The 22854-nt window shown below is 41.8% G+C and overlaps 1 long non-coding RNA gene across 1 annotated transcript; it reads left to right on the top strand.

Annotated features, from left to right (window-relative positions):
* The first annotated feature begins 202 nt into the window (after positions 1–202).
* LOC116671228 (uncharacterized) lies at positions 203–17657 on the top strand. The gene is made up of 3 exons (XR_004327227.1): positions 203–213; positions 8872–8881; positions 17458–17657. It is a non-coding gene; the product is annotated as an uncharacterized LOC116671228 (long non-coding RNA).
* The last annotated feature ends 5197 nt before the right edge of the window (positions 17658–22854 follow it).

The following is a 22854-nucleotide window of genomic DNA, read 5'->3' as shown; positions in this document are numbered from 1 at the left end:
AAAAACTGCCAATAAAATCACAAATCATACCTATTAATCTAGCTCCTCTCACTTTTCCTTAACAGCAGGGTATCAAAGCGTGGCATCAGTTATGCAGTAGCTGGAAAGCTCAGTGACAGGTCAAACATGTAGAAAACTGGAGATCAGCATCAGGAAAGTGTACATCGTTCGTAGTTAGCTGCAGCTCATGCTCAGTATACCTGGGCTCAGGAAGTGCCGACTGGTGGTTTAAGCTGAAGACTTAGCTGCAGACATGGCACCCCTTCTCTTTTCTGCTTCTCTTCATAGTTGTCAGGTTCATCTACCAACCCTTATAGGTTTGCCTTGGACCAGCTCTTAGTTATGCTGTTATAGTTTTAGACCGATGGGGGGCTTCCTTTTGACAGAATGAGCTCCTCTCACCTCTCTCTTTCCACCTGTGTGCATTCATGTCCCAGGAACGCTTGTTACTAACTTAGCTCCCGGAGTCCTTATGTGTTCTTACTTTGCAGTTTTTCTTGGAATAGGGTGGCACCTAAGTCACAGTTACAGCTGCCAACGTGGTCCTGCTCAGCGCCCTGCTATGCCCTGCAGTGGCCTGCTATGCCCTGAATTACTAAAACTACTATTTCTAGTCATAGTTCCATTATCTTTATTGTTCTATAATTTGCCACCGTTTATCATACCCCCATCCGGCACCGGCAGACACCCGCCCACCAAGAGCCTGGGTCTGCCCCAGGTTTCTGCCTAAAAGGAAGTTTTTCCTCTCCACTGTTGCACTAAATGCTTGCTCTTGGGGGAATTACTGGAATTGTCGGGTCTAGACCTACTCGATCTGAAAAGTATCTCAAGATAACTGTTGATATGATTTGATACTATGAAGAAATTAAAATTGAACTGACTTACTGCCTCTGATTTGGTTCTTTTTTGGACATGATTCCACTAAGCAGAGCAGTGGTGTACAGAATGGATATTGTTCACACACACACACAAACACACACACATACACACGCACCTAAAAACAGCTAGATATAACATTCAGTGTAGTGGGTTTCTTGTGCCGTGCCCAGTGCCTCCTTGGCATGCGTCACAGCTTTCCACAGCAGATGGAGAGCGCCTGCATTAACGCTGATGGTACTGCGATTCTCTGAGGCCTCGTTCCTCTCATTCTCTCTTTTCAAGTACTACAAACAAAAGCAACATTTCAAAATTGTCAAAGCTGCAGAGGGGACTGTGTGAAAATGTGATAAGACAAAATGAGTGCGCTAAGCACTGGGGCACAAAGGAGATTCTGGAAGGTAGAAAGACAAACCTCTCTGGTTTAACTCTTGACAGATTGGGTTTGTGAGATGTGTCGGGTACTAAATTGGACAGATATTCAAAGTACAATATTTTACCTTAAAGTTTATTTTTTAAATTATAAATATTTATTCAACAAATCCCAAAAGTAAAGGGTCTGTAAGGAAATTCTTAGGGTAGGGTGGTGGGCTGAACCCGATGTTTGACCTTTTAAAAAAAGCAATACCCTCTTTTCTCAAAACTGTCATGTAGGTGCTAAATAAAGCAAAGACACTGAAGACTGTTTTCCTGGACCGTTATGATTCATGGGACACACAAAAGGCGTGTTTGTAACATAGCTATTTTTGTGTATCTAGTCAGTCTTGTGTTTAAAGTAAATCCTGCAAGAAACAGATGAAATGAAATATAAATATGGGGCATGGCAATATTGAAGGCCCTCCCTTGCTCTCCCAAGAAGTGTCAGACCAATCTCTCCCTTTAACAAAAATTGAAAAAAATAACCCTTTCCATTTTCTCTTTCTTCTTTGGAAAACAGTCTCCAATAAAAGTTGCAGCATTTTGTCGCCCACATGTGCTATCCTTAAAAAGGCATTTGAATTCATATGTGCTGGAACTTTGCCACTTTTTTAAATGAAGGACTTGTTCCAAAATAAGACTGTTCCTGAAGTTATTGCAGAGCATCAGCTAATATCTCAAAAGTTGTTGAACATATGTCAACATATGGATGTGGAGGTGAAGGGAAGGCAAGATGGACATTAAGAGGCATTGAAAGGTGCAGTTTTAAATGTGTGGCTGGATGGAAGAGTCAGAGCAGGCGGAGAGGCAGGGCCTTGGCACCGGCACACAATCCATTTGTTCATGGCACAGGCGTTAATGGTTGAGCAGCTCTGAGCCAAAAAACATAAGGGTGCGCTTTAATCAAAACTTGCATGCATTACCTCTGCGTATCCAGGCAAACATTAGCAGAGGGTGGGCAGGAGGTGAGCAGGTCTCTGGATCGAGGAGATGATGGGGGTGTAACTCTAAAAACAACTGGGGTCCCTGTGCGTGGACCACATGTCGGGGGGGGGGAGTAACGTGTGGAGTATCAGAATGGTGGCAGGCGATGGAGGTTTGAACACGGAGGTAGGATTAGGGCTGTCAATAGACCACAGTGTGGCTGATCCTGTCAGAGCTGTGCCGGAGGTTAAAGACCAGGAAATCAGTCTAACAGCACACACACAGACTTAATGCGGTGTGGGTGCAGGCTCTTGCAGAGCTTCCTCTGGTGGCTGATGAGGTGTCTTAGCTGATTAATGCCACACAGAACTTTGGAGGTCATTTCCAGGACTTTAATTAGGCCAGGCACTAACTAAATCACACTTACACAATTGAGTTCTCAGTTGAGTATCTTCAATTGGGCTCAGCTAAGGCCCAGGAAACCTGATTACTGTGTTTACTTGAGGAGTAATCCCAAATGTAAAGGTCAGGGGAGAATAATGGAATACTGGTTACCTACTGTAGATACAGGAGATTCGGACCAAATGAAAAGTTATGCAGGCTCTTTACAGTAGTTGTGATAAATGCAGAGGCTGTTTGGGAGACTAATGCTAAGGCCAGACACACCCAAATCCGATTATTGAGCAGAATTCAAGTAATTTGACCAACTCTATGGAGAGGTTGATCCCATTACGACAGTGACCTTCCTCCCGTAAACCTGCAGGAAGTGGCTTTTTATGGCCTCCAATTAATTGACCATCAAACCTGCCCACCAGCACATCTGTGACAAGTTATCTTGTTTGCTGATTTATAACTCTTCCTGTTTGCAGACCTTTGTTCAAGTAAACAGGGGTTTTGTGTCTCAATACACCACAGAGCCGAGGTGAGGGCTCTGTCATGCAAGAAACCTCAAGTAGAAGGAACAGATAAGGAAAATATTTATTTTAAATTTCTTTATTTAAGGCTGCACTGACACTAACTAATACTTGTATATTAATAACGCTTGTAGTGAGGAACCCACTGGAAGAATGACCACCAGCTTCAGCAGTTCCCATCAGCTCTGCGGGAGAGCATCTTTTAGCTCATTGCTTTGGTTTTTATGGCCCTCAACTTTGTTGTTTTGGTTCAGTCTTACTACTCTCACAACAACATTGTCAGCGGCGGTTTTCAGCACAAAGTAGCCAATTTAATAAACCCACTGTACCAGCAGACAGACAAAGTTTGCGATTAGCTGACGTAACGTAAGTGGAACATTTAGTGGCTAAAAAGCCAGATATCTTCCTCCGGATCGTTACTGTACGAACCTGATCAAAGCTAAAAGGAGAGTGAATATTGGACTCAAGAGATGGAGATGTACACAACTCTGAATAAATGGTTTCACAACCAAAAGTCTGGAATATCAGTGTGGGGGAGGAAAAATTAGGAACTTTTTCACCTGAAACCTCTGACTGAATATGCTGAGTCGTGTTTTTGTTTTATGTGTTTGTCCTGTAGGCTAATATTCTCATTTTATGTCCTTCATAGGTTTTTGTTTATAGTATTTTTGTATTAGCCTACTTATATATATGTTTTAGTGTATTTTCCTTGTCATTTAAAAAAAATCTAAAACATAAAGTAACTATCATTGTGGCGGGGCTGACCTTTGAAAGTTGCTTTCTGTGTGCTTCCTGTTGTTAAGGAAGGTTTGAAAAAGTTCAGAATTTGCGAGAAATTTTCACCTTGAAAATAACCCCGGCAGCTATTGTTACTACATAATATAATCAACGTGTCAAATCACATATCCGTAGCACGATATTTAAAGAAACCACGGTTGGAGGGCGTAACAAGTGAGGATTCGGCTTTAAGCTAGCTAGCTAACGTTAGCTTAAAGCTTGCTAACATAAGCTTAAAGCTAGCTAACGTTAGTTAGCTTAAAGCTAGCTAACGTTAGTAAGCTTAAAGCTAGCTAACACAGCAGGAGAGGAAACTGCCGATTCGACAGCCACCATCACGCCCGCTAGAACTCACTCAAACTCGGCTTTACCGCCAAGATATCAGTGTCAGGTACCTAATTGTCTGTCATGGATTACATTAACATCATCTCCCTTTTCAACTCCACACACCACCCGGCCTGCACCTTGATATATGCTGGCAACGTCTCCACCACAAGCCACTCATGGTAAGTTAAAACGTATTGTAATTCGTTGTATGACAAGTAATACCAATGGTCATTAATAATGAATATGATGCGGTAACTGAAAGTGAACCGGAGTCTTGGAAATGGTTTGTTACTGTGTGTTGGATTTGCATTTAGCGTTAGATTGGTTGAAGTTTTCTGCTGATTCAGGACATGTGTTGATGTTTTTTATTTTTTTTTATTTTTTTTTAATTTGTTTAGGTCTGGTTGGTTTACCATGGCTTTGTTACAGTTTGTACATCTCAGCTGGCATGTGTTTACTCTGAGAGCTTAGTACATGATAGAGCCTATTATGTCAAGTCTGTGTTAATGATAAATAAAAATCACCTTAGTAGATTTTGGGTTGTTTGTTGGGTGATCATGGGAAATGTAGTCAAAATACCTCAACATTTTAACAGGTTGTCTGCACAAATGTGTTTTTCTTTGCCTATGCTACTAGGTAGCAGAGAAATATCTCTAAAGTGTGTGTTTTAACCAGTGTTGGAAAAATAATTCATATCCTTTTTTAAGTATAAATATTAATACCACACTGTTAAAATACTCTGTTATGGTCCCAAGTGAAAGCACTGCATTGAAAATGTTTCTTAAGTAAAAGTGTATCATCAAAAAAATGTAGTCTACTTAAACTATCAAAAGTAAAAATACTCACATAAATTCCTCACATTTTGTACTTGTAGGCCTTTATATTATATTATATTTTAATAACTACATGTATTTTGTGTGCAAAATCTTCTCTTAATCTTAATTGTTATTGTAACTAACTGTCAGATGAATGTAGTGGAGTAAAAAGTACAACATTTCCCTCAGAAATGTAGTGTGGAGTGGAAGTAGAAAGTGGCATGAAAAGAAAAAAGACTCAAGTAAAGTACAATTACCTCAAATTTGTACTTAAGTACAGTACTTCAGTAAATGTAGTTACATGCTATGCCTGATTTTAGCCTTGTTGTGGGCTAATTTAGCAATTTCTGCTTTAAAACTGTTACACATCTTGGGGTGTAACAGTGCCGGTTATGAAGACTTGGGTGTAGTAAGCCCTCTACGGCTCCACACCACACGGATTTCTCCAGAGATTTGATCGAAATACGTCATGTTACAGAAGCCCTAACTGCCGTTTCACTAAGTGTAATCTTTATTGCACACATGAACCATGACAAAATAAAACAAATTGGCAGTACCAAACATAGGTTGTTGTTTTTTTGACACCTATAGCACATTGCGCATCGCCTGCCTGTAGATGTAGAAGTTTTAATGAAGAGAAGGGAGAGCATTGTAGCGCTTGGAACTGCTGTAAAGCGCCCATATTATGCTCATTTTCAGGTTCATAATTGTATTTTGAGGTTGTACCAGAATACATGGTTTCATTTTCAAAAAACACAATTTTTTTGTTGAACTGCACATTGCTGCAGCTCCTCTTTTTTATCTTACGTGTTTAGGTTTCTGTTTTAGCTACAGAGTGAGACCTCTCCCTAGTGATAGACCGATTTTATCGGCCGGCCGATATATCAGGCCAATATTTGCATTTTTACGTGTATTGGCATTGGGCAATACTGCTGCGTTCGCCGATAGCTTCCCCCGGCATTATGTACAGACAGGCGTCCACAGGCAGCTCCGTGTTGCTGGAGACCCTGGAGTTCATGTGCAGACCCTGCGCTGCCCCTCCACCTCTAGCACCATGGCAGTCTCAAATTACAAATCAAGCACTTTATTTCAATGGCTACTTTTCAGGTTTATTGTTTTCTTAAATAATTTAAATGTGTTGACAAAGGACATTTTTTTGATGACCAGATTACATCTGTCTTATACTATGTCAGCAAGCAAGGCATCATCAAGGCTGTGTTGTAGATGTTAATGAAAGTGTTTACCCTTTCACAGTTAGCCATATATAGTGCACCCATCCATATGATGCACATTGCACACATAATATGACTGATATAAATGTAGGATGATTGCAGAAGTGACACTGATCTGGGTTTTTGTTCAAATTTTTTTTTTAAATGGCAGAGGAGATTCCAGAAACAAATCCAGTGTGGTAGGGTTTACATTTTTATGATATAAATTGAGGGAGCAAAAGCAGTATCAGCTCCAAATATCGGCTCAAGAAAATCGGCAGCCCGTATCAGTCATTGGCTAAGGCTGATTTAAAAAAAAAAAAAAAAAAGATCAGTATTGGCACTAAAAAAATTCATATTGGTCAATCCCTACATCTCACTTGTGAACTATCTTTGTTGGGAGTCACTCATGCACAGTAGCTAGATAAGATCATGTCAGCTAGATAACTCTTACTCCAACTTTGGTCAGAATAAGGCAGGATTAGCTGGGAGACTTCTTCTAGACGAGGGGCACTTGTGGAATATCTGCAGAACAGGGACAGGAAGTAGTTCTTTTGTAGATTATGGTGAACTAGTGTGTGTTGTAGCAGTGTTTTGCCATTGAGAACGAGCTAGCATGCTACTATTAGCCACCTTGTCTCGGCTAGTTACGTAGAAAGCCGTGGAGATTTTGAACAGCTCACCGGGAGACTGACGGCCGAGGACATTCAGAAACCTGTATTTCACTCAAAATTTTACAAGTTTGTATGCGTGTGGAAGCACCAGAGACACCAAATAACACCCCACATCCCAGAAAAAGTGATCTTGTTTTTCATAATATGGGCACTTTAAAACCTTTTTTGATATCATTTAAAAATGTAATCGTGACCAGAGATCGTGATTTTAGAATAATTAATCATGCAGTCCTGGGGCGGTCTCTAGCTCACCCAGTCAGAGCATTTGCCCCATGTTGGCTGAGTCCTGCAGCGGCGCGGGATCGAATCAGACCTGCTGCCCTTTGCTGTGTGTCAAAAATCATGCAGGCCTACATTTCACTGTAACATGTATTGCAGTTAAGGACCACGAACATTCTAAGAGAGATTAATGAAAGCTGATAGAAATCTGGAAAGAGTGGAAAAGAAAATTTCAACCAATTAGTGCGGAGATTGTCTCCTCACGGACTGCTGCTGCTGATGGGCTGTGTTAGTCAGCAGCTCAGCTGAGAGCAGACTGATGAGTGAAAGCTGCTGCCAAACAACACATTGCATGAAAGTATGTGGCTGATGAATTTAACCAAAGTCCTTGTGGTGCCTATCTTTCTCCCTCCCTTTTTCTGTCTCCGTCCCACGCCCACAAGAGTTCATCAAGTGCCATCAAAGCCTTGTGCAGCCAGACGGAACATGTTTTCTTTCCTGTTTCACCATTTCATAAGCAACCGCAACGGATTTCCCATGTCTCCCTGTCTCCCCTCTGTGCCTCCTTTTTCTTGTTTTCCTTGTTCAATCTAGAACACGCCAAGTATCAGGCTTGTATGTTAAATGTTAAGTTAAATACCTGTACTCCGGTTAAAGCTATTGCTCTCCGGGAAGAGGCATTCATAATTTGCACAGAGCAAAGGCTTGGGAGGAGACGGAGAGGAGAGAGGGAGCAGCAGACAACACATCAGTCTGATCACAGAGGGATATTCCATCTTGTTGAGAAGCCGTTTTTCAAAAAGCGCCATCGTGGGATGTTTTTAATGCAGCTTAGGGGAAAATGCATCGGGAATGGTTTGGGTGTTGGGCGGTCTGTGATGGACAAAGTTGAAAGGAAAATAAACGCTGCAGACCTTCAAAGAACTTCTACAAAGCAGTAGGCTGCCAGAGTTACCATAATACTTTTGAGGGAACGGATACAGCTTATATGGAGACCCCCTTGAAATGTAGCAGCTCCTCTCTGTTCAGAGGTTTCCTATTAGACGATGGACAAGTTCAGTTATGGGCTTCTGTGTAAATAATCAAACCTCGACTGGCCTCTCTAAATGCAACAGGACTAAATTATCACAGTTGCATCACAGGTTGTAATAGGTCAAATTATACAGAACTATAACAGGTAGGGATGGGGCCGATCTAAACCAGTATCGGTATCTGGACCGATACAGCGTAATTCACGGATTGGATTAAACGTGCAATCAAACAATCATAGATAGCAAAAACCTTTTTGAAATGACTGCTAGCTTAGCTACAACTAGCAATCAAAAGCTGTCACTGGAATGGCGTTTTGAGTTAACATTAGCAGTCAAACAATCATACATAGCTAAAACGTTTTTGAAAAAAAGTTTATTATTATTTCATGGATTTCACAAATTTCAGTATGACAGTTATGTCGTAAACTGTTCAAATTCTGAGCATGCGCGACTAACATCTGCACTCGACCAGAGCCGGTCTGACTCGACTCTCTTCGGGTATGACGCGTTATGCTGTAAACCGTTTACATCTGAGCACGCGTGACTCAAATCTGCACTCTCCTCACATTGGGCAGTGACAACCCTAACTCTCAAACTGTTGTGATGACAGTGGTGGTATTTATATTGGACACAGCAAGGTCGACACAAAGAAAAACAAAGCAACATAGTTACAGAACCTCTTGTAGCATTTTGCTTGTAAAACTTGTTTTTCTGCTCGCCATAGTCAAAGGTTTACGGCCATGTGCTTGTCCTGCACTTGTTTTCCAGACGACTTTTGGAATTCCAATAAAAGTCATCACAATTGTGTCTGTGCTGTTCGGTATCCTGTGTTTGGACACGGCAATGCCAGAGGTCCCGCTGGGATCTCTTTCACCAACAGATGGGAACTTGTGGGTCCATTAGGCTGAGAAGCATGCTTCAGCAGGTTCAGGCAGGAGAGCTGCAGGATCCATTGATTCTCCGGTGAAAAGAAAATTACAATCCAGACATCTAGTTTACAATCCTTAGGAGCTTGCCGGAAAAGACCTCCTATTCATATGTTAGCGCATTGCTGAGAAGTTTTTTTTTTCCATTTGCAGATGTGTGATTTGCGAGCGGTAAAATGACGGATGTGTTGCACATTCGCCACCTGCACTTCCACAAATAAGACAATGTTGATCATATTTAAACCCCATCCATTAAAGCATACAGTTATATGTTATATATATATATATATATATGGCCTTTTTCTCCTACAGTTTGCTGTATTTAATCCAGTTTGATTCTCACACCCTGCTGAGGATCCCAGCAGGCCTGAATCAACCTGCTACCCTGACTCCCCCCATTTCGGCCTGCTGTAGGCCGTTAGTGGGGGATAATGAGGCGGAAACCAAGAGTCTGTCCGGTAGAAGTAACAACAGGGCTGCTGCAGTTCACAACCCAGCAATGCATGGAAATAAACCATTAAATGGCACTTTCTGGAGAGTTTTGCTCAAAGAAATACACGATAAGTGCAAAACTGCAAGGTTAAGAGCCTATACTACACTATTAAGAGCATTTAGCATTTTTGTGACAGTTAATCAGTCATCACTTGATTATACAATGTGTAATCAAGTGGTGACTGATATCTTGTTATGATATAAGAAGGGACCCATACAATGTGCCAAATATAATGTGCCATATGAAGAGACGGTGTAGCATATGACTGTAGCAACAGCTGAGAAGATCTGGGTCTGTAGTGACCAGGTCCACTTCACACAAACTTCCTTCTCCCATTCTCTCTCTTTACTACAACACACACACACACACACACACCAGTGTGTCCCACACATATTTATGGCAGTGCGCCACACAATCAACACCGGCCGCCATACATTGTGTTTTGTTATTCAATTTTTTTAATGGTATTTAACACGCATTCGTTCAGCTGCATTTCCTTTCCCTGCTCTCCTCCGTCTCTCTGTCACTCTACAGTAGTGTCTTCTTGAACCGTCACACGCTTTCACATCCCGCGCTACAAACTAAGGATCTCCCAGGTCTCCCCTCATTAAAAAATATAGCCTAAGCCTACTGTACCTCGCGACGGTCGACTGACGAGATTAAGCAGCTAAACAAGAATACGGCCGTGTTCCGATTGTTCTCATTTCACCTCCGCCGAGACCAAATAGACTTGCCATTTCAAAAATCTTTCATTTATTTTCAGAAATATCATGTTTTCAAAAGCATCACTTTAATCAAATGTTATGTGACATATTTCTAGTAGGCAACTGACTGCTAGCAGGCACATCCGGACACAAACCAGCAGGCTTAAGAACATAAGAAAGAAAGAAATATATAAAAAGTAAATGATCAAAATCTAAAGAAGCAGAAGTGCTTATGTCAGATTACATCCATGGACTTTGGGTTAGATTTGTTGACAGTTTTCAGTGGTTATGAGGAGCAACATGTTGTTTAATCACATTTAAAAGGAGGAATCACCATTTCCCCATTTCATGCATTGTTAGTTTGGGTGAGTTTGTCAAAAAATGTGCGGGCAGCTGGGGCATGGCCGGGTAAAAACGGGGTGAGGGGACTTACCAGAGCGTTGGCGTATGGCAGGCAGAGAGCATTTAGATATGTATCTCTGTCCTTTTCTTCACATCAGCGACACTTCCGTCTCTTGTCTGAGAGAAGTGAATACATGACGAAGTGACTGGAACTATCCTTCACCTGTTTTCATCATTACACGCTATTACGGTTGTTAGCGTATAGTTAAACCCGACACACAGTGAAATTACGTGTCCTGTTATCGCAGAGCTGTCAGGCGAAGTGGAAGAGAGCGTGTCACAGAGAATAGTGGTTGCCATGCAAGTAACACTGTTATAGCACTGTTATATTTAATTGTGTGTGTTTTAAATTCAACAAACAGTTGTTGCATTCTAGCAGAAGACTGAAAGCAGCAGAAATGCAGAACTGAGTACACTTAAATAGCTGTTAATTTATCGCAAGTGGTATTGTTATCGCGATATTCAACAACGTCAGTGCATGTTGCATATTTTCCTCATATCATGCAGCCCTATTACACAGTACACTGACTCCATTGGAGTTTAAACTTAACAAGTCGAACTGTAGGTATATGGAGCTACGCATTAGGAATGAGGGGCTGAGAAAAATCCAGTGTATCAACATTGTGATGATACAATTTCAAACTCTTTGATTTTGAGCGAATGTGCTTAAAAAAAGATTCCACTGAAATGCTCCGGTGATGGCATCATGCCGAAACACATCAGTAGGTCCGTTAGAAATAACATGACCAATTTTAATGAAGTGCTGCATTGTGGGGGGAAAAAAGCTACACTTTCATTGCCTAAAACAGGATATGTTTTGTAAGACATGCTCACACAGCAAGCTGCCTTGAGAATCAGTTTGGGTACATTAGTGCCCTGGAGGGAAGACTCTGAAAAGTACCACTACAGTGGGACACGTTAGAGATTGGCGAAGCAAGGGCACGCTGGCTAGCAATCTGAGCGAGGACAGCAGCTTGTTTGAGAATCCTATCTTCTGTTGGAGCTCCTGCATGAGCTGCTGCTGTGAGAGAGATAATAGTTTTGTCCCTCCTCCAGGCTTCCTGTCTGCTTCTGGTAAAGCAGACTGGCCCATTTATAAGACAGGAGGAAAGTGGGGGGACTGACGATGTGGATGGATGGATGAAAAGATTGGTGAGAATCTGGCCTCGGGCACTGAACGATGTCATACTGCCATGATTCATGTGCTGGCAGCTGGCAGGCAGTATTTCATGCCGTGTTTTGCGGTGCTGGTGGTAGTCGAAGTGATGTTGTATCAACCTGCATGTTGCTCATGTGCATACATGTGTGTGTCTGTGGTTGCCAACTTAGTGGTCTAGGTTACTATAGGATGTAGCAATTATGAACCAACGTGTCTCATCACGGCCCGCCTCTCGGCCTGTCAGTCTCACGTCCTTGTGGTTGCACCTCAATAGTTAAAATAATAAACAGGGCCAGGATCAATGAATGCATCAGAAAAATACAACAGAGTGACTTGATGGCAAAGTGCTGGAATAATTAAAAGGACGTTTGATGAAGACTGTGATTAACAGATATTTTGTGGGCAAAATTAGCATCAGTGCCAATAAAGTTGATTCAGTCTTTTATGTGTGTGTGTGTGTGTGTGTGTGTGTGTGTGTGTGTGTGTGTGTGTGTGTGTGTGTGTGTGTGTGTATATATATATATATATATATATATATATATATATATATATATATATATATATATATATATATATATATATATATATATTGTAATTTAATAGCATACAATCAGTTTGTCATAAAATACTTAAATACAACTATTACTCAATAAAGGTGACTTAAGTAAGTTTCCCTGCGGCAGTAAGTTCAGTCATGCTCTTCAGCACTGACGCAAGTTAGTATTGGGTGTGTGTAGTACTGCAGAATGGCCGGCGTAAGGCATACCTGTGGTGTTTATTCTTACTGAAAAATACAGGGTGGTGCAGCTGCACCAAAACAGAGGGGTTAGAGCAGGCTGGAGTCCAAAACTGAGGCTAACTCTCACTCTGGCACCAAGCTTAGGATTTCTGGTACAGCATGTGGAAGTGCTTTTGGCTTGGAGGAGATTGAGCATTAAAAAGGAATGAAACAAACGGTGGCAAAAGCAGCATCCGCACAATGATAAAGGAGCTGGGACAAAAGCACATTACTCTTCATTTGTGTTACCTCCAACTCGACAGCAACCATTCTCCGGAAAAAACAACAAGCCACAGAATTATGATGAATGCAGTCAAAAGGGGAAAGCGGCTGCTAACTCGTAGCACGCTGCATGCATACGATCCTTAAATTTAGTTTCTTTCGAGGGGGACGATTAAATTACTGCTGTTGCCAAATGTAATCAAGTGTCCTCTGAGATGTTCTCGCCCTGCTCTTATCATTGTTGTGTTTGGTGAAACAATACCAATTTTGAAAGCACGTCATGCTTGTTTTTACACTTTTACACAAATATTGACTTAGCCACTGTTAAGAATGCTGACCTTTTTTAAGGCAGCTACCTCCCCTGACTTGACCTCCTCCCTGTGATAGAGCCCACACCCAGGACTGTGACAGGCTTTCAACAGTGCTCAAGGGTTATCATCAAGTCCATCCACCAGTCTCAAAGCTAATATCATTGTCTCAAGGGTTTGCAGATAACCATCATTTTCCTCCCTCCAAACCCTCCTGTTGGTCCCCGGAGTGGAGGTTCAGCTGTCTCCTAAAGCCTGTTTTTGGTTCACCCCTTTGCTGTTGTCACAACATTTTCATTACATTGCAGCTTAAGCCCTTAATGACCCCCTTCTAAGACTAAACATGGGGTCAAACAGGGTGTTGCCTGGACAAAAAGCAGGAGAGGCGACAAGGGATCTGGTTCTTAGTCCCCCTCTTTACGCCTCTACGCCTCTTTGACATAAGCTTGATAGCAAAGTCTCCCAAGCTGCATGGAAATTATATAATACGTCTCTTAATAAATTAATACAATATCTGAGCTTGCCATATTTTAATTATATATTTTGGATTTTGTTTTTGAACATAAAAATCTCGGCAGTAAACAACTTCTCCTTGTCTGTGTGGTCTGCAAAGCGGTTTCACTTTACATTTCTATAAAAGAGTGGATTAAATGAGCACCTAAGAGAGTAAAAGCCCATATTTGGTACCAATTACACTCACTCATACCAGCCACCGCTCCATGGAACTGCTGTTGGTCCTGACAGGAGTTATTTTCCAGAATATAAGCAGCATAACACCGCTATCCTTACAATTCAGTTGATGCTGAGACGAAGAAAAGAAAACTTCCTGTAGAGCTGGGCAATATATCAGTGTCATATTGATATTGTGATATTATATGAGACTAGATATCGTCTTAGATTTTAGATATTGTAATATGGCATAAGTGGTGTCTTTTTCTGGTTTTAAAGGCTGAATTACTTGGCTTGAATTCATTTTCTGAACATACCAGACTGTTGTAACTGTTCTATTATTTGCCTTTACCCACTTAGTCATTGTATCCACATTACCAATGATTATTTATCAAAAATCTCCTTGTGTTAATATTTTGCGAAAGCACCAATTATAAACCCTACAATATTGTTGCGGTATCGATATCGAGGTATTTGGTCAAAAATATTGTGATATTTGATCGCCAAGCCCTAACTTCCTGTACATTCCAAGTGAGTCGTAAAAATGTTTAAAGTTTAAAGATGAGTAGCATCCAATAAAAATGCTTGAAGTGGAGAAGCTTCGTCGGGGCAAACAGTAGCCCGGGGGCAAGTGCCGCCTGAGAAGACGGGAGACTTTCAAGGGACAACGTCCGTCCACCAAAGTTTCCTAGTTTTTGTGTGAGATAGTTTAGGATTGAGACCTGATTGTGACCTTTGGCACTTAGAAGTGGCTCTGTATTGGAATATGTTTGGTGTAAAGCTGTGGGGAATTGCGTGCGTTCTTCCACTTTTAAAGTCTTTTTGCATGAAAAAAATCACTGGGATTTAAAAACTGGTTGAAGTAATGTTTATTCATGAATTCCTGCAGAAACTGTTAGCCATAGCGATAGCCATGTAGCTAAATCCAGTCCACAGTGATTATAAGGACTATTGATCTAAGATGTTTTGTATATTTTGTATCATGAATAATGTGATGGACAGGGTGACGGGGCAGGGTGAATGAGCCTTCCCACAGTAAAGAGCTTGATAATCATCCATGATAAACTCGGGACATGACTGCTCATGTTGCTGCTGCTGTCTTGTTGTGTGCGGTGGGAAGGCATTCATTCGGTTGCCGCGGTCTAACTCAGTCTCCAATAGTGTCAATTTATGTCTTCAGTCTGGTCTCTATGGCTGCTGGTTGGGGCTCTGCCAGCTCTGTGGTGCTGAGCTGTGAGTTCAGCAGAGAGAGGAGCTAGCTCAGAGCTGGGTGTGATGTCTGTATGTGTTTGCTTGGTTTTCCACTGTCCAAGTCCAAATGAAATGAGTGATGGCTGTGAAGGCTCAGCGTAGTGCCGGGACTTGTTTCACAGCCAGCAGGCTTCAGAGTCTGATTAACTTGTTTACGCTGACAGAGAACGGGAATGGGTGTAGGCGGATGTAGTTTGTATGTAGTCATGTAGTTTGGATAGAGCAGAAAATGGACAAAAAAAGAGTCTTTATTAGTGTGGATTCTATTCATCCCTTCTCCCTTTGTAGACAGTAACAGAACACGTTTTTTAAATAAAAGTGGGACAGTTGTGTGTTTTGGGAGCTTCTCAGGGGCAACGTCTAGCTCACCCGGTAGAGTGTGCACCCCATGTAGGCTGAATCCTTGGCAGCGACCCATGGCCCTTTAATGCATGTTGTCCCCACTCTCTCTCTCTCTCTTTCCTGGCTGTCTGTCAATAAAGGCCATGAAAGAAAATATTTTTTGAATTCATTTTCATAAATGAATTTAAAAGAAATACAAAGGTGGCATCTAGGATTTTCAAACTACCTAACTACCACTACCGTGACAAATCTGCTAAATAAAAAGAACAATAAAGAGGAGAGTTAAACTATGTTGTGGTCAAAACATCAAGCTCTGACAGTGACGTGCAGCTGTAGTTGTCGAGACAGAGATAAACCGCAACCTGAATCATAGCCCACAAAAGTGGCTTCGCATCTGCCAATCACACGTTTCCAGTTAGTGTGACGCAGCTCTTCTTGTGTCTTCTAGAGGAGTAATAGCCCCACTAAGTAACTAAACATAAAAATGTCTCACCATTTTGCAAACCAGAGTCAACTTATTAACATGGGACTAGGGGTGGACTGTGGTTGACATTTCCCCTACAGTCTCTGCAACACAGAGAGGAATGTGGTCTCCCTTTTGTATCACCGAATGCCTCAAAATTATAGCACACTCTGATGACATAAGCACAGTCATTTTAGCAACTTCCAAACAGCTTCAGAACTTCTTGCAATGTTATTTATAGAGATCTTCATGGTAAACTTGCATCTCAATGAAGTTTTAAAACAGCAGAGTTCCAGTCTTTCCTTTATTACACTCCAAATAGAGCTCCTTGGAAAATTATCCTCCTGCCCTTGAGCTTTTTCGAACTCTGCGCTGGCATAAGGAAGATAAGAAATACCTTAGGACACCTGCTCCCAGGGAAAAAAAATGTCCCCCGTGTGTAGATTTCTGAATAGCCTTTGGTACCTGTTAACATTACACTCCCTTCTCCCGTCCTCGGCCGCAATTAGCTCACCTTTCAGTATAAAAGTCCTTCTTGGCCTGCTGGCCAAGGCAGCAGATGTTATGTTGGCCTGTTCACGCAGACATGCTTGATCCAAGATGATTGGCCGTAATTATAGGCTGTAAGCTGATAGTGGGGGAATAGGCAGCCCATTGAGATGTCAGTCCTCCCAGTGTTTATGAATGCATTCAGGCACTGTCACGGGTACAGCCTCAACAGCACGAGGGTTGATAGAATGAGGGGAGGTAACTGTGATTTCAATAGGAACACCTGGAGAATTGGACTGGGTTAAACAGTGAAGTGTGTGTGTGTGTGTGTGTGTGTGTGTGTGTGTGTGTGTGTGTGTTGGAGGGGGACAATGTTACAGCTGGTGTCTGTTGGGAAACATTTTCAAAGAATTTGAAACGTCTTCAGTTTAAAAGTTATAGTTGACATATAGGGAGATGCGCTTATTGCTTTCTTGCTGAGAGTTGGACGAAAAGAATCGTAGCATTGTTGTGTCTGCATAGAGACTGGCAGGAGGCCACAACTGGCCTGGCTCTGTCTGAAGGTAACAAATCCCTCCACCTCTAAAGCTGAACACATCTTGTTTGTTTAATCCATAAAGCCCTTTAATTCACACATTTTTTGTACGGATTAAACAATGAGATACAGCGTGTTAAGTAGTGAGCTTTAGCAGTGCTGGTAGGTGGATTTTTCACTTTTTGGACAGAGCCAGGCCGGCTATTTCCCCCTGCTTCTAGTCTTTATGCTAGCTATCTAAGCTAGCAGTCTCCTAGCCTGGCTCTGCCCCCCCCCTACGTACTTACGCTCAATTTTCATTTCCCTTCAGTACTACGTCTGGGTTCGTGGTATAGTGTTGGGTTTTTTCCAGCAAAAGTGAGGTTGTGCGCTAGAGTTATAGATCCGCAATGGCGGCGGAGAAAGATGCGAGCGAAGCCATTCGGTCCGTTGTAGCAACACTGCTGAATATCCAGAAGTCAAAGCCCAAGCAATAACAATCTTTTCTGACTTTTGTTGGTGGCCATGATGTTGTGGCCCTCCTCCTGACAGGTCCAGCTCGCTCCGTTGGTGATGAAGGAGTTGGCTAAGGCTAACGCTAGCGATGCTAATGCTAAATATAAGCCTGATATTCCCCTCTTGTTGCACATGACCAATGTCACGACCAAACATTAGTGATTGGTTATGGCAGATCCAGTAGTTTTCAACTTCAACAGAGTACCCGCCTTCAAGGAAATTACCACTTGTCAACAGAGAGACTCTCTGTACAAATGAGATGTACGAGAGTCTGGGAGGACCAGGCTAACAGTCTCTAAGCTGTGGCTTCATATTTAACAGATAGAGGTGATAGTAGTATCAAAATTCTCACCTCACTGCAAATTAATAAGCTTATTTCCCCTGAATCTCAAACTATTCCTTTAATGATCCCTGTTGTAAAACTTTCTGTTGTAAAACTATGAGCTAGGCTTATGTCTGTGTGTGTCCCCATGTGAACAGAAATGTAATTTTATTTTAATGAGTTTTGGTCCCAGCAGAAAAGGAAGTTTGAAACCTGCTGCAGGGGGCCCATCAGCTATTTATCATCAGCTCATTGAATGAATCACAGCCTTGTTGCATTGTCCCTTTAGACTTGAGCAAAACAAATTTAAGCAACTTTGTCAGTGTGGAAGGAAAAGATAGAAACGAAAGAGAGAGAGAGAGAGAGAGAGAGAGAGCAATATGTTCGGAGGCACCTAATTGTCTACTGCAGCATGTAATGACAAGCTAACTTCACATCAATCTTTCATTATTAAGAGCTATTTCTGTCTTGATGCAGTAGGCAAACAGATTCCTCTTCAAGATGGCGCTGAATTAGGCGGGAGACACTCAGTCTGTCCGCTAACTAAACTGCAAGAAACAAGGAAAAGACTAAAGTGAATTAATGTAAAGTGTTAGTAGCTAAATTGGAGCGAGAATTAGCTGAGGAAGTTTGCAAGTAGATCAGTGAGATTACTTTTGGAAGTTTGTGGAAACATAATCAATTTTATGCTGGTGGTTAGGCCCACATGTGTTGCTTGGGTCAGTATCATCTCATAACATGCTTTATTATCGCCATGATCAGCCATCAGTGTGATCCCAAAAGGTCTCAGAAATAATGGATATCACATGCCATAGATTGACAGGATGCTACAGATAAAACATAACTCTAATGTTGACTCTTGTCATTTTTATTTATATTGCATGCAGAAATGTCAGTTGTATTGCCTTCATTCTTATAGTTATCCTTTTATTTCCCAGCATCAAGTCGACTTTGAATGTATTTCAGCTGTTTCTGATGGCATTTTACCTTTGAGAACACTGCCCCCTATCTTTGGAAACTATATAGCAACTTCTCTGCTTTTGTGCAAGACTGAAAGAGACCTGCTGGTACAGAACAAATATGATAGATGACAGAAGAGAGAAGAAGCTTAAGTGAAACTTTTTAATTAAAAACCGTTGCTTCATTTTGTATGTATTGCATACTGCACTGGCCCATTCATCAGCTATGAGTAGGAATCAGTGAAACATTGAAATTGCGGTGAATGGTTGAGAATGAGCGAGCTGGGCACTGTGCCAAGGCAGGTCGGACATGGAGATGAGGAGGAGAGAGGATCAAGAGTGGGTAAATACGGAGAGAGAGAGAGAGAGAGAGAGAGAGAGAGAGAGAGAGAGAGAGAGAGAGAGAGAGAGAGAGAGAGACGTGTGTGAGGATTTGACTCATCTCCATCCTCTTAATAACCCGACTGGATAAAATATGCTTTGAGTGGAGATGATTACCTCTTTATCACTGTTCTCTATATTTATCCCCCCCCCCCACATACACACACACTCTTCCTCTCTGCAGCTTGTAGCTTCTCTCCCTCTCTTTCTCTCTTTCTCTCATCCTCTCTGTACTCAGGAAAATAAGCCTCAGTCTCAGTGATGCTGTTCACTTCTCAAAAGTCCTGAAGAGATTAGTTCTTTGAACTTGTGTGGCTTCATGTTAACTTTCCTAACTTTTTAAAGGTAAAGTACATCAGATGACACAAAAGTTTGCTTCAGCGAGCTAGAAACTTGTGTGTAAGCTACAAAAGAGAGCCATTCATCACATCTAGTTATGATTAGGGGTGGAACGGTACACAGAAGTCCCGGTTTGGTTCATACCCTGGTTTTAGACTCGTGGTTCAGTACAGCTAAGAAATTCATTAATTTTAAACAGACAGTAGTGCAAGTGTCAAATGCAGACACAATCCTCTCGCTGGGGACTGACGTAGCATTTTGCCTATTGGAAACTTTGGCATAGTTATAACTATTTTCATTATAAAAATAAGAAACATGTTAAACACTTATACTGTACGAACACTGACCAAACACTGTCTCAAAAGGCAACAGGTCACAACAGGCTGTAAAACTGAAAAGCATCTATTATGATATGGAATCAAAAATACAAAATAAATAGAATATGTATAATAATAAGTTCTCTGTATTTAGCATGCGTCTGCAAGCACCGAACCGGGAATCCATTACCGATAAGATCCGTCATAGCACTAGTAGGAAAAATCCAGCCTTGGAACATGACCTTTTGTATTTTTTTGTTTTTGTTTTACCTTAGTGAGATGGGTGCTACATGCCAAAACAATCAAAGACAATACAATAGGAAAGTACCTGCACTCTGGAATCAGAGTTCTCTTAGGGCTTCGGTTAATGATGTTTTAAACGCAGTACAGGTCATCTTTAGGCAAAAACTAAAAACTAAAATAAAAACAATGTTATATGATTTATTCAACATGTGTTTTGGCAATATCTCTGCCAAGTGCAGTCACCACCTTTTGTCTTGTCCTTACCATGATGCTATTTAACTTACAGCTACATAAGTTATGGACAAACCTTTTCTTACCTCCAGGCAGTAACTGTGGTCTAAACAACAAACAACATTTACCCGAGATACCTTGCCTTCGCACGAGCGTGCATCCCCTTGCCTTGGGTCAGGGTTAACCTAACCCAGCCCACGTTGTTCTTTTGCACAGCCCACTACTGTAAAGTGCTCTGCGGCTAAGCAGCGCTATGGTGGCCTGAGATCCCCACTGTATGAGCAGATCGTCGAGCAGAGACTGTTTTCCCAGCTGCCTCAGGCACGCCAGGCATGAAAGAACGACGGAGAAGTGACGGATCCGTATCCCTGAGGATTAGCATGCAGAAGACATCCTGGTGTTGAGCAGGAGCGGATTTAAAAGCACTTTGCTGATAATAATGCAACTCTGAAGTTGGCAGACTGGGGAGGAGGACTCAAGACCCTTTAGGAAGAAAGAGCAGAGGGGGAAAAAGTGCTCTGCTGGAGAAAAGAAAACACAACCTCATCCCTGCACTCTTTGAACTAGGATCCACCTGCTCTCTCTTACAACAACTTGTCTGGCTTTTTGTTATTTTTCTGCTCACCCCTGTAACATATGCTCACATGGAGAAATGGTTATTGTGTAGCGCAAGGGAATTTAGTGGATATCTTCTTCATGTGGTTATATTATATATAATGATTTCTTTTTGTTAATGTTATGACATGTGAAATGTGCCATCATTTATTCTGTGCATATAAGATCTTCTTAGGCAGTTGCATTTTATTTGATTGGCACTTTGGGGAGCAAGTAATCTTGGAATAAATGATGTTACAAGGTGTACTACAAAGTGTATTGCAGGGAGAACGTCCTTTGCAGTAACACACAGGGCCCTATTTTAACGATCTAAGCGCATGGCGTGAAGCGCCTGGCGCAGCTGCGTTTAAGTTATTTTTAGAGTTATTTTTGTGTAAGGAAAGAGCGTTCCTATAAAATGACCATGACTCAAATACAGTCATACAGTTATTAAAATAATCTTTTCCAACTTTTAATGCCAATCCAACATTCATTTTATTATTCCACGGAACTCTTTCTAAAACCTCTTTTATATCTCACCCAAAGTTAAGCAATTCCTCTCTCAAAGTTTGTTTTCAAAGCTCTCTGCTGTGGGTGTCTAGACATCTCAATCAGCAATGATATGGAGGCTGTCAGTAAGAGATATGTTCATCCATTGCAGTCATCTCAGCGGGCATCAAAAGCCTCCAACAGCCGCCTCCGTCACACCACAGGTGGAGGATACGCTATGAAATGGCACCATTGTCATCTCTCCGAACCATCTGCCTCACTTTCTCCAGCCCCCCTTCCACTGCCACTTGTTGATTTCACAGAGCAGCCACAATGGGCTGTCACCTTGTAATGAACCCTGAGGGTGCAAGGCACTGATTTAAAGTCCCATTATCGTCACAATGCAGAGGGGCTGTAGGAATGATGACTGAGGTACGGCGGTTTGCTGGCTCCGAGCACAGATGGTGCTTTTTCACACAGTAAATGTTACTGGGTAAACTGTGCTGAGACTGGTGGACAATGAAAGTTAAAGTGTGCACTACAACAGACTGATGTCCTTGCGTTTTCTCATTTGGCTCCTTCTGGCCAGTAAAATTCTCCAAGAATCTCTTCTGATGAGTAATTTCTGAAAACAGAAATAAAGCTGCAATATTCTGCACCACTGACGTGGAAAATGAAAACAGGCATTGCAATTAGTACATTACAGTGCATCTATAAAAAACAATGCAGGTATGTCCTCAACATGAAAAAAAAGAACACGTCTTCTGTTGTGGCTGATTGTGTTGACTCTTGTTGCCCAAGCTGCTCCGTGTCTTTGCTCTCTCCATGTGAGCTGTGTTTGAAAAGGCAGCGAGCAGCATGGGGCTGGAGCGACTATGTCCGCCCATGTCACATGGCTCTTTTCATCTCTCCATGCTGCTATAATGGCAGGGCAGGGGGTGAAGGGCACCACAGTGGCAAAGCATGCTGGGATACATGGACTGTGAGTCACTCTCCCGCCAGCGGAGGGTTGACGGTACTTGTTGCTAGGGTACGCTGGCAGCTGCTTCAGCACTACGTGGTAACCGACCTATGGGGCATTAGTTCTGGTCAGACCCCTGTAGGATGTTTTTCAGCACCTGCATTTTAATTCTTCATCTGTATTCAAATGGAGGACTATTGTAGGCTAAAATGTGTCATGACAGTTTATCTTTTAGGTTTTAAACTCTTAAAATCAAACAGAAATGCAAATATATGTTTGCAAAGAAATCAATTGTTTGTCTTGACTTGGACTTGGACTACCAAACACGATTACATGTTATGTTCTGTTCTCCAGTAATAGCAGCCCCTATATTTTGGTATTAACTGATGTTTATTCATGTTGCACATTGTTCATAATATCACTTCAATTCTAATGGCCTTACATGCAGCTAACAAGCTTTGTGGCTGACGTTGTTAGCCAGTGCTTAGCCCCCTCTACCTACGTTACCCCATTACTCTGTGCATTGCACTGTGAGCTTACGAGAGACCATTAGCCATAGCCACAACCCTTTTTATGATGCAGGGTGAACACAACACT

The sequence above is a fragment of the Etheostoma spectabile genome, chromosome 21, assembly GCF_008692095.1.
Source record: "Etheostoma spectabile isolate EspeVRDwgs_2016 chromosome 21, UIUC_Espe_1.0, whole genome shotgun sequence".
Lineage (NCBI taxonomy): Eukaryota > Metazoa > Chordata > Actinopteri > Perciformes > Percidae > Etheostoma > Etheostoma spectabile.
Note: the sequence above shows the minus strand (reverse complement) of the source record. Positions and strands in the feature narration are given on the sequence as shown.